We start from the raw sequence: 15010 nt of genomic DNA on the forward strand, positions 1-15010 counted from the left end.
CTCCCGTTTTAGTTTGATAGCCAACATCTTGGCTACTGTTTGGAGGCCTGTATGTAACTCCTATTAGGGTTTTTTTTTTGTTATTTACCCTTGCAGTGCCTTAGGTCTACCCACAAGGATTCTACATCTCAATCCTATGTCACTTCATTCCAAGAATTTGATTTCATTTTTTTACCAATAGAGCTATCCCACCCCCTTCCATACCAGTCTGTCTTTTCAATATAACGTGTAAGCTTATGACTATGATCTTCTGTAAGCCACGACTCAGAGATGCCCACAACATCATACCTGCTAATCTCTAACCCTAACTGATCATCTACCTTACTCCATATTCTGCATGCATTCAAATATAACACTTTCAGTCCTGTATTCATCACCCTTTTTGATTTTGGCCCTCATTACATTTTAAACCATTCTACTGACTGCAATTATGCCCTATTATCTGCCTGTCCTTCCTCATAGCCTCACCAGACACTGCATCTACTTGTACATCAACTGGCACATCCTCCACCCTATCACTTTGGTTCCCCTTGCAAAATTAGCTTAGAGACTCCTCAACAGCTCTAACAAACCTACAAGAATATTGGTCCCCATTGGGTTCAGATGTAACCCATCCTTTTTGTAAGTTTTTTTTTCAGGTCATTTAACTTCCAACAAAAGCAGTTGGACACAATTTCCAATTGCTCTGAGGGATTCTGCAAAGAGCTTCTGATATAATTTTTCACAAGTACAGATAATAGACAATATGACCTATTCTTGATTACATATTGATATTTTTGTTGCATCTCAAGTTTTCCTGTTATTGTGTGAACACTTGTGGAACAGCTTGAGTTACAATGGGCTGTGGGAAGATTCCAATACATTGCACAACTCTGCACAGGTGACAACTGTTTCTGGAGTTATAGGTTTGGCAGTATATTTTGCACACAGAGATCATGTATGTTTGTGTTTGAAGAGGTCCAGAAGCATTGAATTCAAAGTAAGTGGGATCTAGATAAGCACAGGTAATGTCCTTAAGTTTGAGGCTACCCTCAGGTTTACCTGAGGCAACTGAACCAATAACTGCAGAGTCAAAGGTCAAAATATGTATATTATCAAAGTATTAAAATATGTATGCTTTTACAACCTTGAGACTCGTCTCCTTGCAGGCAGCCACAAAAACAAAGAAACGCAATAGGACCCAGTAAAAAAAAACTCCACACCACAAAGATTGTCAAACACCCAAGGTGCATTAAAAAGAACAAATCATGCAAGCAATAAAAAAAAGTGAACAAGTAGCACACAGAAGATTAACCACAGCGTTCTCGAAAGTGAGTTCACAGCCACGGATCTAGTTCAGCTCTGAGGTGTGTGCTGATGGTTGCAGGCCACAGCCGCAGATTCAGTTCAGTGCTGAAGCGAGTAAGCTTCATGGAGTAGTAAATAGAACACCGGTTCATCCTTTGCCCTCGGCCTTGTAGCCTTGATCAAATCGTGCAAATAGTAAAAGAAAAGTAAGCAAAAACACACAGAACACAAACTGCAGAGTCCCCAAAAGTGAGTCCACAGCTCGGAGCCTGTTGAGCTGCGAGGTGAGGGAAGCCTGTCCAGGAACCCGACGGCTACAGATCAAGAACTGCTCCCAGACCAGGCGGGGAGGAGCCCAAGACTCCTGCATCTCCTGCCCAACAGTAGCAGTGAGAAGAGAGAAAGACCAGTGAAACACAGGCAGATGTAGTTCAGTTTATGCTATTGTCCTCAATAATTTTAATCTTGCTCGATACTTTAATTGGTGCGGAGTAATGGAGTCAACCATGGGTTCATCTTCTGCCATCAGGCCTTGATTTAGCGTCCACCCCTAGTGATGGCTGCCCTAGCTGTACCTGTATTCTCAAGAGTCTAGTTCACTAAATCCCCCAGGAAATCGCAAAAGTGCCAGATTGTTTAGTTGGTTCAAAAGAATACCCTTAAAGTGAAATCACAGGCTGCAGACTTCAGTGATCACAGTTCAGAAGAAGTATGCTAGACTATTTAGTAGTATTGTCAGCTGTCTGCAAAATGTCACCATTGGTCGCTGGTGCTATCTTGCCTCCAGTTATGAATCCCTTTGCAACTACCATTACTACCATCACTGGCCTCGGGGGATCTCCAGGGAAACTTAAGCAGGGCAGTCACACACCACCACAATTAAGCTATCCACTGAACTGACATTTTATACATTTGTTCAATTCAGAGCTAACACAGTAGATATTTACTTAAATCATTGCAAATCAAGGATAGAATTGCTGACAAATGTTACTCAGTTTATCGCACATTATGCATAACTGAGATAGAGGCCACAGTCAATCCATTAAACTGTGCGTCTCTTCTTGTTGCACTCAGAATTCTATTTTCTGAGCCAGGAAATTGTTTTTTCTTATTCAGCAGTTCCTAAATCTACTCAACTTTGATGAATAATAATGTTACCCTTGCCTTCCCTATACAAATCCAGTTGCTAAATTATTTCCTAAATGTAGCTCAAACTGGCGTGGAAGATTTGGCAGAGCTTGCTTTTAATCTGGTTGGTCCACCGATCAGGAAAACATACAGATCACAGAGCAGAGCAAGCATCCATACCCCCTCTCCTGTTATCATTATTCTCAAAGTAAATACACCATTAGAACATAAACGGCAGTTTTGGAGGTATTGACAGACGTCAAAATATGGACAAAATGACTCAATTCTTAATTGAAAGACAAAATGGAGCATTCAGCTTTTTTTTATGGATTGCTAATATACCCCTGATGAATCGTTTGCTGATTAATTTCTTAAAGCTTATGCTATTCTCTTCCCCTTTGCAATGGTACATCTTTTCAATCAATGAGAACAATTTTTCCAATGACTGTGTTTTTGGTGTACATTTGAAAACCATGGCAAACCATACAAAAAAAGTGTCCATTGAATCTAATTCATTATTTCTTTACTAAAATGCAAATTTCATGATGAATTGTCAGTTCTTGTCACTTGTAAAACACATAATCAGTGACTTTACTATTTACAGACAAAAGATCTTGCAAACCCGAAAAATAGTTACATTAAAAAAAATTTCATTTTCATGCTGCCAGTTACTGGTGACATTTTATGAGTTTCAATTTCTGCATCCAAAGGAGATATGCTAGAGTTACTAGTTTACTGGGGGTGTTAATAAAACAGATGATGCATGAACTGCAATGTACTGAGGAAGAAAACTTTTGGCCTGTATCGTGAAGGCATGAAGACCAATCACATCTGCCTTAGCAACTCAAGAGCAGTACAGGTTATTGTGGTTCAGCATTCCCTTGGTTTGATTTTGCTGCCTATTCTGCTACCCACCAGTAATCACCTGCCTGTATGTGGTGAGCACAGAGTTGCAGAGTATCAGGTGGGTGTTTGGCACCATAACCCAAAGGCACCACCACTGAAATCAACTAACAGCATATGACAGAAAGTGGGGGTGGAGGCTGCACATTGAGGTCTGAATGGTGAAGCAATGTGACAGTTTTTAAATGTCTCAAACTTTTAAGAAATTTTAAAATCAAAGTAATGAAATAAAAAAGACAGAACTGCAGATGGGGCAAGATTTTTAGTCCAGTGTGCGGAAGTTTCTTTGCTGCTCTACCTCAGAGGAGAGACATTGAATTATTTAGCACGGGGTGGGGGAGGGAGAGAGAGCGAGAGTGAGAGACTGCCTATGAATACATGTCCAGTTCTAATGAAACCAGCTCATCATAGGTTTGTTATACAGTGCAGAAATTATAGTTTGTCTTGGAGTTCACTGGATGGTTCAAAAGATGGCTTGACATTTAGAAATGTAACATCCATCACATAATGTTAGGATTTTATTCCCCTAATCCTATTTGGAAAGAGTGTTGTACAGAATACAGTTTATGTTAATGTTAGGTATATAGGGGAAATATGGTATAACCAAACATACTTTCACATAAGTAGTCACTCTTGATCTTTGTTGTATCTGATAACCCATGTATTCTAGTCTGCATATTATATTTTATTTATTTAACTATACAACATAGAGTAAGCTCTTCTGATCCTCTGAACCATGCCGCCCAGCAATCCCTGACAAACCCGATTAACCCTAATGTAATCACGGGACAATTTACAATGACCAATTAACCTACCCAATACATGTTTGGGTTGTGGGAGGAAACCAGAGACCTTGGGATAACCCACACATTCCACAGGGAGGATGTGTAGACTCCTTACAGACGGTGCTGGAATTGAACTCTGTATTCTGGAACACTCCATGTAGTAATAATGTCATGCTAACAGCTACGCTACAGTGGCACCCTGGATTTAACTTCTCTGGAGTGAACTGATGAAAATGCGACCAAGTATGATCAAAGAATATCGATTATTTTTGAATTGTGCTTCCGTACATTACTTGATTAAAAAATGTAATATATCTAAATGAGGATGACCTTTTAATTATTTAAAATTGCTTTTATATCACTAAGGAAACTACTTTTGAGAATAGAAGTTTTTGACCTACTAAAGATTGATACTTGATCAAAAAGGATTGAGGTGATAACCTTTCATCAAAGAGACTTGATACAAAGAAAAATGGAAGAATAAGTTGTGAAGAGGAAATAATGAGGCCGCAAAGAGATATAATATGTTTAACTGAGTGGACAAGGATCTGTCAAGTGGAATATTTTGTAGTGAATATGAAACTGTCCATTTTGACTTGAATTTTTGTTTACAAATAGTGATGCGAGACTTCCGGTAGAGCTCATGGAGTGAAGTCGTGTTCTTGACTCGCTCCATTACCTCTGAGCTTTATCCTATGATCAGCTACATTTAAGCTAACTTTTAAGGCACCGATTTTTACAATACCTTGCAGCAGATTGCTATTATATATCTGGATGCTTTTAAGGTCCACTATATCTAAGAACGGGAAAAACGGGAAACCTCCAGTTAAACCGAAAGTTACCAACCCCCCTCCGATTGAACCAGCGGTAACTATGCAGGTTATATCGGATCTGATTCGTGCGGAAATTTTAACTAAACTGCAGAAAATTATCGATGAAATTGATAAAATGAAAGCATCTATCACGGAATATCAGATTGCTATTTCTAATCTCCAAGTATCCACGCAACAAAATGAACTCAAGATGGGGAAAATTGAAGAAACAATTACTGTAATGAAGAAAAAATTTTTTCTGACCTTTAAAAATTCTGACTTAGAATGCAGAATGCGACGACAGAACATTTGAATTATTGGTACAAATGGTGATGTAGAGGGATCTGAGTGGCCCGAGGCATGATTTACAAGAAACCTAGATGCATGTGTAGGGAGTAATAGGAAAACTAACAGAATATTGTGGTTAAGTTCTTATGAAATTGATTACAGCTCATGTGGCTTACGATGTATAGTATTGATCTCCAATATTTAAGGAAGGAGTTAGAAGAGTGAGAGTTCGCTTGCTGAAGTATTTAAGAGCCTGAGGGGTCTTGACAGGGTGGATGTGGAGCGGACGTTTACTTCTGTGAAGGAATCCAAAATTAGCGTTGTGTTTTAAAATGAATGCAGCAGGATGTTGGAGGTTGTTTACCGGTCTGTTGTAGCAAGTGCAGTCTTCTTAGCAGCTTTGTGTTGGGGGAGCAGCATCGGTGCTGGTGATGCAGAAAGACTAAAGAAACTCATCAGAAAGGCTGAATCTGCCCTTGGCTACAAGCTAGGCTCTTTTCAGTTAGTGGTGGAGAGGAGGTCACTAAACAAGCTGTTATCTATTATGAACTATCTGGCATATCGTCTGCACGACCTACTGAATAAGCAGTGGAGCACCCTTTTAAACAGACTCATTCGGCTCCACTGTCACAAGGATCATCACAGAAAATTGTGCCAACTAAATGCAATACACATATACAATAGTTCATCTCTGTGCAACAGGAGAACACACATTATAATACAATAGCCTCTGTTTTATTATTTTATACACTATTGCAAATTATTGCACTTTGGTAAATTATTATTGTGTATAATATTATTCTGTACTTTATTATTAATTAAGTCTGTACACTGCAAAGTGTTTTTTTAATGTTGCTGTGTAACAAAAGATTTTCCCACTCAGGATTAATAAAGTATTTATAATTATTTTTATTATTATTATTATTAAAAATATAAGCAGTTACCCCTTTACAGTGGTGATGGAAATAGTTTTACTCTCACAGAGAATCGTGAATATTTGAATATTCATAAGGCAGATTGATAAATATTTGATAATGGCAGGTGAAACTTGACTGCAAGTAGACAGAAATTTAGAGTTACAATCAGATCATCGATGACCTTAATAAATAGGAACACAGGCTTAAAAGACTGGGATCTCTGCGCTGCTCCAAATGTGTTTGTGTTACATGTCTATTCATATGATTGGACAGTGTTTTTTGTACTTGCATTCACAGTATGGAGAATTGGCAGGAAAATAAATCATGGCACCCTGACGAGTTTTATTGCTGGAACCAAATAAAGCTTTCATCTATTAATATGATTGAAGTTGAGGGTGGAGGACTGAACAGCCACAAATCTATGGAAGAGTACAGAAATGTCAACTGAAATCCAACAGATATTCTTGAAAACTGATCCATTTATACCCCAAATAAATTTTCTCTGTTATTTTATTGAAAGTGAACTCTGGTCAATGAGACATCTGAGCTAAAGGTCCCATCTGCTGCCATTAGATGGATGGCACAGTGTCAGCTTCATTCATCACAGTCGACAACAGCACATTCCCATTGTTGACCTTGGGACACTTTCTGTGATATCAAATAGTATTATAGAACTGCATGATGACAGTCTCTGGTCTCTGATTTCACATTTATTGAATTCATTGCAGATTATCCATGCAATATACTGAAGTTTTTATATAAAGCATTATTGTTCAAATCAATTTTAGAAAGAAATGAGCACAGCAGTATATCTATTAGAAGACTTTCATAAACACCAGAATTCTGTACTTGTATTTACTGAGAAAAATTTGGCCAGGTTAGTCCAAAATTAAGTAATTGCCATTAAGGGCACAAATGTCAGTATTAATAAATAAAGGGAAATCACATCATCTGTGGTAGAGTTTGCATGATGGTACTTACTATAAGATGAAACCCAAGAGCAGAAATGGCAGTGGTACTTCACTTCCTGCTGAGGTCAACACCTTTTATACACGCTTCAAAAGGGAGAATAGAACGACACCCATGCAAATTACCACAACATCCTGTGACCCTGTAATCTTTGCTTTCGAGGCTGATGCCAGAAAATTCCTTATGAGGATAAACTGTCACAGTGCGTCAGGCCCCAATGGTCTAACCAGCTGGCTACTGAAAACCCGCATGGATCAATTGGTTGTAGTGTTCAAGGATATCACCAATATCTCACAACTGCAGTCTGAGGTTCCTAGATGCTTCATAAAGACAGCATCATACCGGTATCCAAGAAGATCAGGGTGAGCTGTCTCAATGACCATTGACCAGTAACACTCACATTTACAATTAGATAATGATTTGAGAGACCGATCACAGCTAGGATTAACGCCAGCCTGAGCAAGGATCTGGATGCAATCTCATTAGTTCTGCACTCTGCTTTGGAGCACTTTGATGAAAGAGGTGCAGCAGTTACGCTGTTGTTTATCAAATGTAGCTCAGTGTTCACTACCATCATCCCCTCGGTATTAATCACCAAATTTCTAAATCTGGGCCACAGTAACTCCCTTTGGGATTGGATCTACAATGTCTTCATCAGGAGACTACAGTCAGTATGGATTGCTGGTAATATCTTCTCCTCACTGATAACCAACACAAGTGCACCTCAAGGACATGTACTTCGCCAACTTTTATTTAGTTAGAGACACAACACAGTCGTAGTTCCTTCTAGCCCAATTTGTTTGTGCCGCCCAATTACACCCATGTGACTAATCAACCCAGTAAGCTGTACAATTTTGGAATATGGGAGGAAACTGGAGCACCCAGAGGAAGCCCACACAGTCAAGGGGAGAATGTACAATTTCCTTTGAGGCAGCAGTGGGAATTGAACCTGGGTTGCTGGCACTGTAAAGCATTAGCCTAACCGCTATGCTACTGTCATCACCCCTACTGAGCTACTCTGTCTACATTCGTCAGTGTGTGGCTAAGCACAACTCAAAACACCATCTATAAATTTGCAGATGACACCACTGTTGTTGATAAAATCTCAGACGGTGACAAGGAGGCATACAGAAATTAGATGGGTCAGCTGGTTGAGTGGTGTCACTATTACACTCTTCATCAGCAAGATCTTGGTAAGGGGAAATCAGGATAACACTACAGTCTTCGTTGAAGGATCGGTGTTTGAAGGCATAAACAGCTTCAGTTTCCAGGACATCAGCACTCAGAGAATTTGTCCTGAGCCCAATGCATTGATGCAGTCACAAAGAAGGCACACCATAGCTATAATTCATTAGGAGTTTGAGGAGATGTGGTATGTCACCAAAAATTTTTGCTACTTCCTATAGACGTACAGTGGAAAGCATTCTGATTGGTTACACATCAGTATGGTATGAGGGCTCCAATTCACAGCATCACAAGAAGGTAATCACAACTAGATTCAGCTAGTTCTATCACAGGCATAACCCTCCCCACCATCGAGGACATCTTCCAGAGGCATTGTTTCAAGGAGGCTGTTCCATTACTAAGGACCCTCACCATTTGATACATGCCCTCTTATCATTACTACCATCAGTGGGGAGGTACAGGAGTCTGCAAACCAAAACTCAGTGATTCAGAAGTAGCTTCTTCCCTCCACCATCGGATTTTCAAATGGTCCACGAACACTACCCCATTGTTCATTTTTACAATATTTATTTATTTTGTAATTTATTGTTATTTTATTATATCTTTGCACTGTACTGCTGCGCAAAACAACAATTTTAACTTCATATAAGATAGTGATAGTAGTCCTGATTCTGATTTTGTGAATGTGGGCTTTCATCAGAACAATTGCTGGTGAAACCTCTTTAATGATGTAATTTTCCATAGCTTTCTTCTCAGTGGCAAGAGAGACCACACTGGAGGGAAGAATAATTTCTATTTAAATAGGGAAAGATTGCAAATACAGTAAGGTAAGAAGTAACACAGAAGATTGATGCATTTAACTGCAGATAATTGGGATAGCTGACTTTTATTTCAAGTGTCAGAGTAGAGAAACTTTATTACAAATGTACTAAGGCTCTGGATAGATCACACACAGAATACTGTGTAGAATTTACTGATTTAAGATGCATTGCCTTTGGAAGTAGTTAAAAGAAGCTTCACTCTGGATGAACCCACTTAAGGAGGGATATTGAATGAGGAAAGGGTACAGTTTAGGTTTGTACATTGGAATTTAAAATAATAAAGGATCATCACATTGAAATATATATAATATTATGTGTTATATATGTTACAATGTACAATATTACACATTATAGATATTCGACTTCCCATTCCCATTCTGATATGCCTGTCCATGGACTCCTCTGCTGCCACAATGAGGCCAGTCTGGTTGGATTAGCAACACCTCATATTTCATCTGGGAAGCCTCAAACTTGATGGCATGAGTATTAATTTCTCTAACTTCTCCCCCTTTCTCCCTTCTCTCTTTTTTCATTCCCCATTCTGATTAACCTTTCATCCCTTTTTTCCTTCCTCTGTCCATCAATTCCCTCTGGTGTCACTCCTCCTTTCTCCCATGATCCACTGTTCTCTCCCAACAGATCCCTTCTCCTTTAGACCTTTACCTCTCCTATCTATCACCTTCCAGCTTTTTACTTCATCCTGCCTCCCTCACTCATCCACTTCACCAATCATTTTCTCCTATCACTTGTCAACTTGATCCCTTCCCCTCTCCCACTTTCTTAACTTGGCTGCTACCCCTTCATTTAAAACCCCAGAAATCTGCAGTTTATTCCCCTGCATAGATGTTGCCTGACCTGCTGAGTTCTATCAACCTGAAATGTTAACTCCATTACTCCACGCATAGCTGCCTGATCTCAGAGTTCACTTGGTATTTTAAAAAATTCTACTATTTATTTCAAGCATCCACAATACTTTGCCTTATGTGCTGGGAACGGTTGTTAAGTCCGCACCTCATTTCACAATTTGTTCAATTACCAACATGACTAACTGTGACACTTTGACTGTCAAGTTTAAGTGTGGAACGTACCTGAAAATAAGTACAAAACGTCTTGTGCTTGTATTTGCCAGGAGTTGAAAAGCTATCCTCCGCAACTTAATATATGGTGACATTCCAGATCTGGAACATATAATTAAGTATTAGTTTCTTTGCTTAGGTGGAAACAAAATATGTATTTCAACAAGTTTATATTAATATAAATCATCAGATATTCAGATTTTAATGCACTTTAATCATAAACCACTCACCACTCATTGAAATTATACCCAGATTGGGTATGTCTCAAGTCCAGCCATGTATAATAAAAAGGCAATGCTCAGACACTAGCTGCAACATCAGAAGCCGTGGTTTTTTCAAAATGCAAACCTCCATTATCTCTCTGATACAGACTTCTCAATTTCTCAAGGTCGTGGTTCAGTGAGAGCAGAACATGAATCACCCCATCCTGCCAATATTTCATTTTTCATTACTTTGCCATTAGACTAGCTAATCGAATTCCGACAGCTACCTCTTTCTAGACATTGCACACAGGCCAAGTTGTGCAGCCTCCTTTCAGCGTGATCCAAAACAATTCTGACAGATGCAGTGTATGATTTTGTGCAAGGCCATGCCATCCTGTCATTTAAGAATCTTTGTCATATAAATTCACTTGAAAATTACAGTTTTTTTTTTGCTACTCTATCACTTTTTCACGGCCTTGTTATGCTGATTCCTCTAATGTCAAATGTGATTTTATTTAATGCTCCTGAATTTCCTCAGGAGGCTCCCAATGCATAAGCTTTGTTATTTCAATTGTAAGACACTCTTTGACTAAATATGCTTTATAATTGAGAATGCATTTATTTATTTTTTTTTCAGATGAGGGTGTCACTTGCAAGGCCAGCATTTAATGATTCCTTATCCTTCATTGCCATTGAGATGTTGGTGGTAAGTCACTGCCTTCAACTGCTGTAATCTTTCTGGATATGGTAGTCCCAGTGGTTGAATAGGTTGTTTCAGGATTCAGACCCAAAATAAGAGAACAGTGGTATTTCTCCAAATCAATATGGTGTGCACCCATGGTCCTTGCCTTTGTAATTTGGATCACATAGAGTTGTAGAGAAGAGTGCATGGAAACAGAACCTTTGTCCCATCTAGTCCATGCTGAAACCATTTAGACTGCCTACTTCCATCAATGTGCACCAAGACCATAGCCCTCCATACCCCTACTAGTCATGTACCTATTCAAACTTTTCTTAAATGGTGAAATCAAGCTCCCATGCACCATTTGTGCTGGCAACTCATTCCACACTCTCACAACCCTCTGAGTGAAGAAGTTTCCTGTCATGTCCCATTAAACCTCACCTTTCACTGTTAACCCATGACCTCCGGTTGTAGTCCCACTTAACCTCAGTAAAAAAAGCCTGCTTGCATTTATCCTATCTATACCTCTCATAATTTTGTATACCTGTATCAAATCCCCTCTCAGTCTTCTATGTTCTAATGAATACAGCCCTAACCTATTCAAACTTTCATTATAAAACTCAGATCTGGCAACATCCTTGTAAATTTTCTCTGTACTCTTTCAACCTTATCTACATCTTTCCTATACTGTACACAATACTCCAAATTAGGCCGCACCAACATCTTACACAACTTCACCATAACATCCCATCTTCTGTACTTGGGTCATTTGTTGGTGTAGTCTAAGCGAGTAAGTCTAATGCACATTTTGCATGCTGCACAATATAACTGGTGGTGAAGAGAATTAGTGAAAGATGGAGTACCAGTCAAGCATTGACTTGTGCTTGATGGTCAAGTTTCTGAACTGTTGTTAGAGCTGCACCTTTCCAGCAAGTGGACAATATTGTATCTCGACCCTCTCTTATGCCCTGTAGATGGTGAAAATATTTGGGAAATAAGGTGAATAACTTAAATCAAGAGACACAGCTTCTAATCCAAATGTGTAGACACCGTATTTATATAGATTGTTTTGTAGGGATTGAATTCTCTCAATTTATAGACTCTCTGTTGTTGGAGGTTGTGATAACATAGTATCCAATGATACATATTTGCTTTTAAGCCCAAACCTGAAAATTGTCTGGGTGTTATAAAGGCATGGGGTTCTTCATCAGAATGGAATCAAACATTGTGCAGTCAGCACTAAGCATCTACACCTCTGGCTTGTGTTAGAAGGGTGTTGAAGGATCATTTAAAAATTTTGATCCATGAATACCACTTCCATGTAATACTATGGCATCAAGTTAAGTTTGGACAAGGAAACATCCTCCTGATTATCACCTATTGGCCTCCATCAGTGCTGTTTCATTTTGATTTGCTTTTGGACAATACACCAAAAGTACAAAGGGTAAAGTGTGTGCTGGATGGGAGATTTCAATGTCCAACACCAAGCCTGGTTTAGTAAGGCCACTGAATGAACTGTCAAATTCTGAAGGGCATAGCTGCCAGACATGGTCTGCTGTCAGGTAGGGAGTGAACAAATATGATGGGTAACCTCACCCTCATCAAACAGTTTTAAAAACATGTGTGTGTATTGATGATAGTAGTCCCATCATAGGAGTATTACCTTCATGCCAAAGACACTCACAGTTGTGTTGTGTGGACTACAGTCATGCCAATATACAGATTCAGAACAGATCTGGCAACAAATAACTGAATATCCATGAAGTATTGTATTCCACCAGCAGTGCCAGTGAGCCATAAATAACGGCAAACAATTCAATTACTAAGGTGAGGGGGAGGCATCAAGAACATTCCCATCATCATTGAAAGTGGGGTTCATCATGTGAGTGCTCAGAACAATGTTGCAGTATTTGCAGTAATTTTAAGCCAAATGGTGAGTGGTTGAACCATCTTTGTCAGTCATGAAATCCACATTACTTAAACTAATATTTTGTTAATTTGTTGAACTCTATACAATGACAAGAAATGGCTAACAGATTTGAATACAGCAAAGGTAAAGAGCCAACTAATATTCTTGCTGTCATCTGAAGACTTGGACAACTGAACTGACTGAACATTCAGCCAAGCTGTAACAAAACTTGCATGTCCCCATTAATATACAAAGTTGCCCAGGTATGTTCTGTTTGCAAGAAGCCGAACAACTCAATTTCAGCTAATTACCACAAAATCAGTCTTTTCCCAATCATTAGTAAACAGATGAAAGGTATCAACAATGGTCTCGTAAATCAGTATTTACTTACCAGCAACATGGTCTCCAATGTTCAGTTTAGGATTTACTAGCACCATACAGAACCAGTCATTAATCACATTAATCAAAGAAGCATGGGGGCCATTTTTCTTTAGGTTGGGTGAGACTAGAGCTTGAGGTGACAGGTTTAGGTGAAAGGTGAAATGTTAATGGGACTCTGAGGGGAACCATTGGTGTGTGTGTGAAATGGGCTGCCAGCAGAAGCAGTAGATCTGAGTTCAATTGTAATATTTAAGAGAAATTTGGATGGGTTCTTGGATGGGAGGGGTTGGGAGGGGTTTGGAGGGCTGTAGCCTGAGTGCAGGTCGATGGAACTAGGCAGAAAATCTGGCTGGCATGGACTAAATTGGCCAGAGGGCCTCTTTCTGTGCTGTCGTGTTCTAGGACTCTATGGATCGATGAGCAGGATTCCTCAGATAAGGTGAGACTGCCAATCTGTGACATCAAAACAAGAATGTGGTAACAAGAATTAATGGACTTCAGAAGGTAAACATTGGAATGGTTGAAGTTGTACTTACACAAAGTTAGATGTAATTATCAGTGGTCATCACTGCAGGAACTCCTCAGGGTATACTTACTAACCTCCTACAACAGAGAAGAGGGCATTTTGATGATCAGGTTGATGTCATCTTCCAGAGCAGAAAATCCCATTGGTCACATTCCACCTCCCCCCCTCCCTCATCTCTCATTACTTCTGCGAACTATTCTCTCTCTCCTCATGCTCATCAACTCTTTTGCTACTTACCTATAACAAGAAGTAATTTACAAGTCACCAATTACCCCAGCCGCACATGTGACAAATGATGGCTCGCAATGTTTGGATCAAATCAGGGATCCTGGAAAAATGAGATAGCAATGCTAACCAAGCACCAGCTACCGGCCATGAAAGATGCCTTGAGGTTTCATGATGTCTGGGGTCAGTGACAAAGAATCCCAGGGCTATTCCCTTCTGCTTGTATGTCACTATTTTGTCCCTTATAGTGAGTTTATCCTAATCATGAGATTCGACTTATCCAGGAATTGGCAAGTTTTCTGCAATGTTTGATTATGGGTTCACCTGTCTTTTAAGTAAGCTTTGGGAGGTATCCCCCTATTTAGATGCCGGTCACAGGACATATGTGAGGAAGGCTTTGCAGGTTGTCTGGGCCAAGAGTGTCTGTGGTGCCCAGGCAGATACTCAGGTGGTAATTTCTCAATTTCACCAGAAGACTGTAAGACATAGGAGCAGAATTAGACCATTTGGGCCAATGAGTCTGTTCCACCATTTCGTCATGGCTGATTTATAACCCCTCTCAATCCCATGCTGCTGCTTTCTCTCTGTAGTCCCTGGCACCCTTACTAATCAAAACTCTATCAACATCCACTTAAATATACCCAATGACTTGGCCTCCACAACAGTTTGTGGCAATAAATTCCACAGACTCACCAGTCCCACTGTCCAGCTAAAGGAATTCCTCCGTATCATGATTGTCATAGAACAATTGAGTGGTTTATTAGGTTTTTTCAAAAACCAGACAATGTACATTTTTCATCTGTTTTATCAGTTTATTTGTACAGCATGGTTCAATGAAATTATCTGGGTGATAGAAATAAAACAATCCATTGATAGATCTGATTAATAGTAACATTCAAGTTATTTTAATTGA

At 39.4% G+C, this 15010-nt stretch overlaps 1 protein-coding gene across 3 annotated transcripts in view; it reads left to right on the top strand.

Moving 5' to 3' along the window:
* The window catches only part of lrrc4ca (leucine rich repeat containing 4C, genome duplicate a), a 504766-nt gene that overhangs the window by 204427 nt on the left and 285329 nt on the right, over positions 1-15010 (top strand). For all 3 annotated transcript variants that reach the window (XM_063061796.1, XM_063061795.1, XM_063061794.1), the window contains one exon: positions 11012-11080. The gene's annotated coding sequence lies outside the window, so the exon portion shown is untranslated. The remainder of the gene's footprint in view (positions 1-11011; positions 11081-15010) is intronic.

The sequence above is a fragment of the Mobula hypostoma genome, chromosome 11 (assembly GCF_963921235.1).
Source record: "Mobula hypostoma chromosome 11, sMobHyp1.1, whole genome shotgun sequence".
Classification (NCBI taxonomy): Eukaryota; Metazoa; Chordata; class Chondrichthyes; order Myliobatiformes; family Myliobatidae; genus Mobula; species Mobula hypostoma.